The following is an 8,320-nucleotide window of genomic DNA, read 5'->3' as shown; positions in this document are numbered from 1 at the left end:
TATAGTTGTATTTCACCAAGTGCTGTGAGTAAGTGGAGGTCACTGATTTTCTACTTCTTGTCTCTTGTGGGAGCATGTATGTGTGGCACCTCTCTGATATTCCAAGGGACTAAGCTCTCAAATATCTGGTAGTGTGTGACGGGTGCCTCTGTGTGTGTCTGTCTGGGGTCTCTTAAAGCAGATGTGTAGGGTTACAGAAAGGCTATAAAATGTCTCTGGGGATTTCATTGCAAGCTGCCGGAGTGATTAATGAATAGCAGCAGGGTGCTATGTGGGTGTTTGCTCCAAGGCTGTCTCTGATTATACAGGACAGGGACTCGCACTTTTTCACCCAGAAGAAAAACGAAGCAGTAGTATTTTTCTTGGGGAATTTTTTTTTCTTTTAGAGTGAACATGCTGACTTACAGAAGAGGAGTGCGGCTCCTCACTGGTGCGTGGGTGTCAGCTGAAGCCTGTACTACTGAGCTACTCAGTGGTGTGGTTCACCGCAGACTACATAGGTAAAGAAAGATTTCGGAGAAGGAGGTTCTGCTCTGGCCCTTCTCAGGGTACATTATTTTCCGTGGTTATTGATGGTCTTGTAACTCTCAAATGGCAGAGCAGAGTGGAGTCCTTAAGTGAGTTATGAAAGGCCATCAATAACTATTGGAAATAACGTACCAAGAGCTGGTCCCTCTTAAACCCAGTTAAAAGCAAAACCTGTTTTAGTCTTTGAATTGACAGAGTTTGTGGTTTGCTTAGGTTTTCACTTAAGGTCCTGCCATGGCCAGGGTGGCTGCCTATGCCATGGAAAACAACTGCTTTGGAAGATGGCAGAGGGGCAGGCCTGGAAGTGGAAAAGGAACTTAATTCTTTTTATTCTGACAACTGCGGGGAGGAAGAAAGAGTAAATTAATTCCATGGCCTACAGCACAGAGAGCACAGAAATGTGGATATAAACTGGTTTGTGGGGTGTGTGACACGAGGAAACACTTACTCTATTTCCTGATGGGCTTTTTACTGCTGATACCCAGCTCTGGGGTTGAGGGTCTCCTCAGTGGTGAAGGATAATGTTCATCCTCACAGCATCTGGCGCAGGCCGAGAAGCAATACTGGTGGAGTTGCCTTAGCAGTACCATCACCTATCAACACAATAATACATGGCTCTGCAATGATACCCTGGCAGGCCAGGGAAAGAGGCAACAATTGCAACCTTTTTCTTTTTTAAATTGAAGGATGCGGCAGATAGTTTGTAGCCACACAATATAACCATTGGCAAAGCAAGTGGGGAATAGGATCCGTTACTTCAGCTTTGGACAGCTTTTGATCGCTGAATTGCTCTGTTACCTATAGAGAGCTTATGACACACAGTTCAGCATTGCCAAATTGCATAGAATTAAGTAGTGGCACCACACACTCTATCCAGTTTATTTTGAAAGATAGTTGTTGCCATGAAACTAAGTAGAACATCCCATTGATGACATACAATGCAAAACTTAAAAATGTATTTTTAAAGCTTTTTATATGCATTTAAAAAAAATCCCCCAAACTAGTCACAGGACATCTTTAAAATGTCCTGGCCTGTGTCATGACCCATAATCATGGAAGTGTCAGCCTTAATAGCTTTATCCATTCCCCTTCTGTAAAATAGAGCTAGTGTTGTTTTAGCCCTGTTCCAGATGTTGAGGAGTTAAATTTTGTGACATACAGTCAATTGCTTTAGATTAACATGTGAGGCATCAGTTCGTCCAATGGTCACCATCCTTGTGGATGCTATTAACTTATGATGAATATGAGGTAACCTCATTTGGCTTAAGCCTTTTTTGTTATGAGCTGAATTAAATTGGATTATTTGCTGTTGACCAAGAACATAGACCCGTGAACCCCTCAGTTGATGGGTGCTGTCTTGGTAAGCCACAGTGCCTTAACTGTGTGTCTATGCCGCTAATAAGTTACACAGACCTCATAGTCCTCCATCCAGCACTGTCTCTTCTCCAGTGTTTTTCCTAGCTTACAGTAAGAGATTTTTGCATCAGAGTCTTAGTACAAACAAGCTGTGATTGACCTTTTAAACCGAACAAGCTTGCATGTTTCCAACATGAAGAGACAGCAGACAAGCCTCTGCCTTGAGGCAGAAGATGGAGAAGAAAGGGAGGGATAAATATCAGAGGAGTAGGAGTAAAGAACATGGCCTTGCTATGCGGAGCAGAGGAAAAAAAACAAACTTCTGCTGGCTTTGTCAATATGTCTGACGTTGCAAGAGACATTGTAGTGGGAGTCTCTGCTCTGTGGAGAGAGGAGAAGGAATGTGCCAGTGTGTATTTATAGACCATAAATATTTGTTTTGTGCAGGTTTTAGATACTCTCTCTGATCTGAAGATGCCCAAAGTTCTTCTCAGACTTGGCATCTGTTCAGCCGCGTAGAGGACTTGTGTGCATGTAAAGTCTGCTGTAGGAGTCAGCTCTCCCTTGGGGTAAATGCGCTGTCCTTGGTTACCCCTAGGTAAGGAAGGTTTGAATTTCATCTGGGAGTTCAAAAAGAAAGATGCCCTGAATTAATGTCATGTGTGCGCTTTGGCCCTTGCCCATTCTGACTGTTTTGCCCACTTCATCCACATTAGAGACTGCACTTGTCTGAGGGTATTTTCTAGAGGAAGCTCTCACTGTACTCTTGTTTTTTAAGGGATTCAATGTATTTTGTCCCTGGAGTTGGGCAGCAGGGCTGACTGGTTGAAGAGCGTGCCAGCTGAACATGCAGAGGGCAGTTGCTAAGATGGAGCATAGTTGCAGGAGGTGAGATGTGGGTGAGGCAGGGATTGCATCTTGCCTGTTCCTGTGGAAGGGCTTCTAAAAGTTGTAGTTACGATTTTGCTTTGAAAGTTGTCTGGAAGATTGCAACTACACAGTCTGTTCATGCTTTCTTAGGATAAGTGCTTTTTGCCCCTTATCCTCACGTTAAACTATATTTACTATATTTACTTTGCACTTTTGACTTCCAGTCATGTATCTAGGGACCAACGTTTCTCCAGATCATGTTAAATGATGACAAAGAAATCCAAAAACGAGTGCTATGAAGGTGTCCCTGGGCTCTTACCAAATACAGATCAGATGTTTTGGAGTTTACATTTCACCTTTGCGTGAGCCCTAGGCCAGGCTGTGTTTCCTGGCTAGGAAAATATTTGAGATCTGAATCAGCTGTTAGGTTCTAAGTGCTCAGTAGAATATCAGGTTTTCTGTTGATGCTTGTATCATTTTTACCTTGCCTTATGATCCATGGATTTTAAGGCCAGAAGTGGCCATTATAATGATTTACTCCAATGGCCTGTGTAATGGGGGAAGCTGTATGACCTATAGCATATGCTCATATACAGTGAAGCTATTTTGAAGACTTAAAACATTCTTGGGAACAGTACACTTGGGACAGTTTCTCTCCCCCACCATCCTTCAGCTTTGTCTTAAATCCCTTCTAATATTTATTGGCCCTTTGGGACTCAGAGTATGCCTTCTCGTGTGTTTTTTACCGTATTTACCTTGATCAGGGTAGGAACACAAGACTGCAGAGGACCTCCTGAGTCCTATGACATGCAGCTGTATATCTTCTGAAGAAAATAAAACCCATTAGTTTTGTGATGTCTCCTTCTTTTCCAGATGGATGGATGGCTATTGCTGATTGTTAGAAATGCTATTTTAATTCCCAGTATACTCTTACTTATAGCCAGTTTATACACCTTTGTTCTGCTGCCAGTATTGCTCTTCAGCTTAAATCTCTCTTCTTCCCTGTCCCCAAAGTATTTATAGACAGTAGTCATCTCTCTTGGCCTTCGTCTTGTTAGGCTAAAAGTGCCATGTTGTCTTAGCCTCTTCTTGTGAAATAGGCTCTGGATTATCTGGTTCATCCTTGGAGGCTTTCCAAAACTTGCTTAGTCTGGCTTCCTCCTTTGCAAGCACAGGTGATCAGAATAGCATGTGCTGTTTCAAAGCAAGTCTGGCACGATGGCTGGAGGCAAGTCTCAGACGTGTTAGGGCCTCTGGGTACTGCTGTAAGACAACTCATTGCCAGGTTTGTATACAGATCCACCTGGCAGGACTCAGCATGGAACTCTCATGTTTTAAATCTCTGCACAAACTGGTTTAGCTTATGTGGTGTTTGCAAAGCAGAAGAATCTGATTTTCATGGCATGGATGATGGATGTGGGTCCTTGTGGCAACATGGACTCAACTCCTGTTCCCAAGTCATTGGTGGGATTTCCTCAGCTCCATAGGTTGGGGATAAGGTGTAACTGGGCAAGTCAGATTTCATTCAGAAGCCAGCATGCTGCTGCTTCCTATTAGTGCATCTATGTTAAGCATCTACCTAATGTAATTGCATGGCCAAATTGATTTATGAGGTCAAATAATCAGATAGACAATACTCGTAGTACAAAACAGGTCCTCTCTTAGCGTAATTGAGGGTAACACTTTTTTTGATAGTATATGGGTGTGAACACATCTGCTGTTTGAGAACATGGTATAGTTGTATGTAATACTTTACATATGAACCTGAACATGCCTTAAATAAGGATAGATGTGAAATGGTTACATATAAATGCACTTCTAGTGTGAGATTACATATACATATCAAACTATTTGAATCTTGTGTTGATAATGAAGATTGAATATAATGAGAATTAAGCCCCTATAAACTAAGGGGAAATGGTTAGTGATCTGCTATATCAGTTAGACACACACACAAGTCTATGGGGCTGGATGGGATCCACCCAAGGGTGGGCTGGCAGAAGTGCTCACCAAACCATTTTCAATCTTTTATCAGCAGTCCTGGCTAACCGGGGAGGTCCCAGTTGACTGGAGCCTTTGACACCATTTCCCACAGCATTCTCCTGGTGAAACTGGCTGCTCGTGGCTTGGACGGGTGTACTTTTCACTGGGTAAAAAAACTGGCTGGATGGCCAGGCCCAAAGAGTTGTGGTGAATGGAGTTAAATCTAGTTGGAGGCCGGCCACAAGCAGCGTTCCCCAGGGCTCAGTATTGGGGCCAGTTCTGTTCAATATCTTTATCAATGATCTGGACAAGGGGATTGAGTGGACCCTCAGTAAGTTTGCAGATGACACCAAGTTGGGCAGGAACATTGATCTGCTTGAGGGTAGGAAGGCTCTGCAGAGGGACCTGGACAGGCTGGATCGATGGGCTGAGGCCAACTGTATGAGATTCGACAAGGGCAAGTGCTGGGTCCTGCACTTTGGCCACAACAACCCCATGCAACGCTACAGGCTTGGGGAAGAGTGGCTGGAAAGCTTCCTGGTGGAGAAGGACCTGGGGGTATTGGTTGACAGCTGGCTGAACACAAGCCGGCAGTGTGCCCAGGTGGCCAAGAAGGCCCACAGCATCCTGGCCTGTATCAGAAATAGTGTGGCCAGCAGGAGGAGGGAGGTGATTGTGCCCCTGTACTCGGCATTGGTGAGGCCGCACCTCAAATACTGTGTTCAGTTTTGGGCCCCTCACTACAAGAAGGACATGGAGGTGCTGGAGCATGTCCAGAGAAGGGCAATGAAGCTGGTGAAGGGCCTGGAGCACAAGTCTTATGAGGAGCGGCTGAGGGAACTGGGGTTGTCTGGAGAAAAGGTGGTGGAGAGGAGACCTTATTGCTCTCTACAACTACCTGAAAGGAGGTTGTAGTGAGGTGGGTGTTGGTCTCTTCTGCCAAGTAACTAGCAATAGGACAAGAGGAAATGGCTTCAAGTTGTGCCAAGGGAGGTTTAGATTGGACATTAGGAGAAATTTCTTCACCTTGTCAAGCCTTGGAACAGGCTGCCCAGGGAAGTGGTTGAGTCACCATCCCTGGAAGTATTTAAAAGACGTGTAGATGAAGCGCTTAGTGTCGTGGTTTAGTGGTGGATTTGGCAGTGTTAGGTTTATGGTTGGACTCGATGATCTTAAAGGTCTTTTCCAACCTAAACGATTCTATGATTCTATAATCCTATTGTGTGTGCATACCACCCTATAGTGTGATAATATAACAGAGGATTTAAGTACCCAAACTCAGGAATTTGAGAGTTTCTGTTCCCGAAACACTACTAAACTCTCTTCTCCATATGGTGTGTTTAAGCTTTAAGCCATAACTATGATAAAATCCACAGGAAAACACAAAAACTTACATCTGTACTTGGGGCTAAATCACGGTTATAGTGAGAACTGGATGTTCATAATTCTGAATTTTGCACAATTAAATACTCAACAGAATAAATACGTTTGCATTGTATATGGCACAATTGTAAAAGAAGAGACCTGCAAGGAAAACATTATAATTTATATCATGCTGTGGTTGCATTTCGTAGTATTGTGTTTAATGGTTTCTTTGTTGGAGTTTGAAACTTTGATAAATGAAGAGATGCCAGCACACTACGATATGAGTCTCATCTCTCAGCAAATGCATGTTGCATATTGTCTTTTATCCTCAAGAGAGGAAGAGGGGCTTTTACAATAGAGGGTTCTCCAGTTGAGCAGACAAAGGTATAACAAGATCAAGTGGTTAGAAGCTGAAATAGACAAATTTGGACTAGAAACAACTATGATAATTAGGCCCTGAAAAAATGTTCTAGGAGTTGTTAAGAACTCTTCATTAATAGAAATCTTTAAGACAGGATTCGTTCCCCCCCCCCCGCCCCCGCTTCAAACAGAAATTAAATCAGAGAAGTTCTCAGGCCAGATGACCCCCAGGGATGTTCTCTGGCTTCGTAATTTGTGAATCCTCCATGAGTCATATTCCAACCTTGGTTATACAAAAAAGATGATCTTTTGTGGTTGTGAGTTGTGGTTGAGAGAAACAGAAAAGTGTTTCTTCCACACAGTCCCTGTGTGACACTGGGAATCACAAAAATTGTCTGTGGCTCCCATTCCTATCTATAGAATGGATGTAGTATTTTTTTCCTCATATGGGTGTAGAGAATTGAGATGCTTCTGTGCAGAGAAGCTGGGATCTATAGGGCTGCATCCATCTGAGTCATGCTGTGTGGTTTTTTTCCCTTAGATGTTTGCAGGTAGGATTCAGAGACACTTACCTCTCTGGTGTTGAATAGTAACGGATCATCTGCCAGAACGTGGTAGGGCAGAGGTAAATTGGATCACTACATCTTTTGATTGCCCACACTTTTGGCATGTGTATGTGGAGGCCAAGTGAGAGGATGACCCTGGCTGACACAACTGCTCTTCAATGCTTACTTTGTCTGCAAAGGCCTGTGTTCAGCAATGCCAGGCTGACTGCAAACAGAAATGTGAGGGGAAAAAAAAAAAAAAGAATTCCTCCGTTTCTGGGTGTATTTTTCTAGGTGATTCAAGCTCCTTAATTTGCCAGTTCATCGGCCCATTGTATCTGGGGGTATAATGGAAGCTGAGGATTGAAGTGGTGGGAACGCTGGAGATGGTAGGGTGATAAATGGGCCTGAAAGCTATTGATAACTTCTCTGACCAGTGTTTGAGATCATCTTCACTCCTGCCCTATCTCTGGGAAGATGGCATAGACATTGAAAGTTACCATGGCCCCTTAAAATGTGTGCACATAGAATTCACGATCGTTGAGTCTTGTGACACGGGCAGTGAAAAACTTCTGCCACAATTAGGGCAGAGCTAGTTTACATTTCTGCCCCATCACTGATGTTCAATTACCCCCTGCTCCTTTTCCCACCTGCTGCACGTGTAGGGGAAGTTCTTAGTCTCTTTGGCCCTGGGGTTGCCCTTCCCGGCTGCATACCGCACAGCACGCTCAGCCTGCCGCCGTGCGCCGTCAGCTTTTCAGGAGCTAATTGGATAAACCCTACTCTAGAGCCCATTGAACTTGCCTGTAACAGTGCTTAATTAAAGTGCAGAAAGTTTGAAGAGATAGCAAGTTAAGGCTTAATGCAATAATGAAATGGCACTATTCCACCATCTGCTTCCTTCAAGACGTTAATTGCTTCCTCATATTTGTTTGTTTTAATTAGGAATGAACCTTGATTAAAATGGTATGAGGAGGGATAAGGATAGAGGAGTGAAAGGCTGGGAGGAGAGGAAGAGGGGAGTGCAGGAGAGGGAGAGAGGAATGGAAGATGAAGCTTTGACCACGCTGCTGAGTGCTGATCAGCAGCTCTAGAATAGCCAGCTAGGAATAAATATTTTGGCACTTGTGAATACAGTTTGGACAAGCAACATAGTGTTGTGTCGCTGAGAAACTCGGTCACAAAAGATGAAAGGAACAAGTAAAAAAAGCAAAAGCATTTTTCATGGAGCAGTCTTTGTTATAACTGCTTCTTACCCACTTCTGCAGAATCTTCTCTGTGCACCGTGACTGCAGCACTTTGTTTCTTCAGTC

The sequence above is a fragment of the Calonectris borealis genome, chromosome 5 (assembly GCF_964195595.1).
Source record: "Calonectris borealis chromosome 5, bCalBor7.hap1.2, whole genome shotgun sequence".
NCBI classification, from domain to species: domain Eukaryota; kingdom Metazoa; phylum Chordata; class Aves; order Procellariiformes; family Procellariidae; genus Calonectris; species Calonectris borealis.
The sequence above is the reverse complement of the archived record's forward strand: the minus strand, read 5'-3'. Positions refer to the sequence as shown.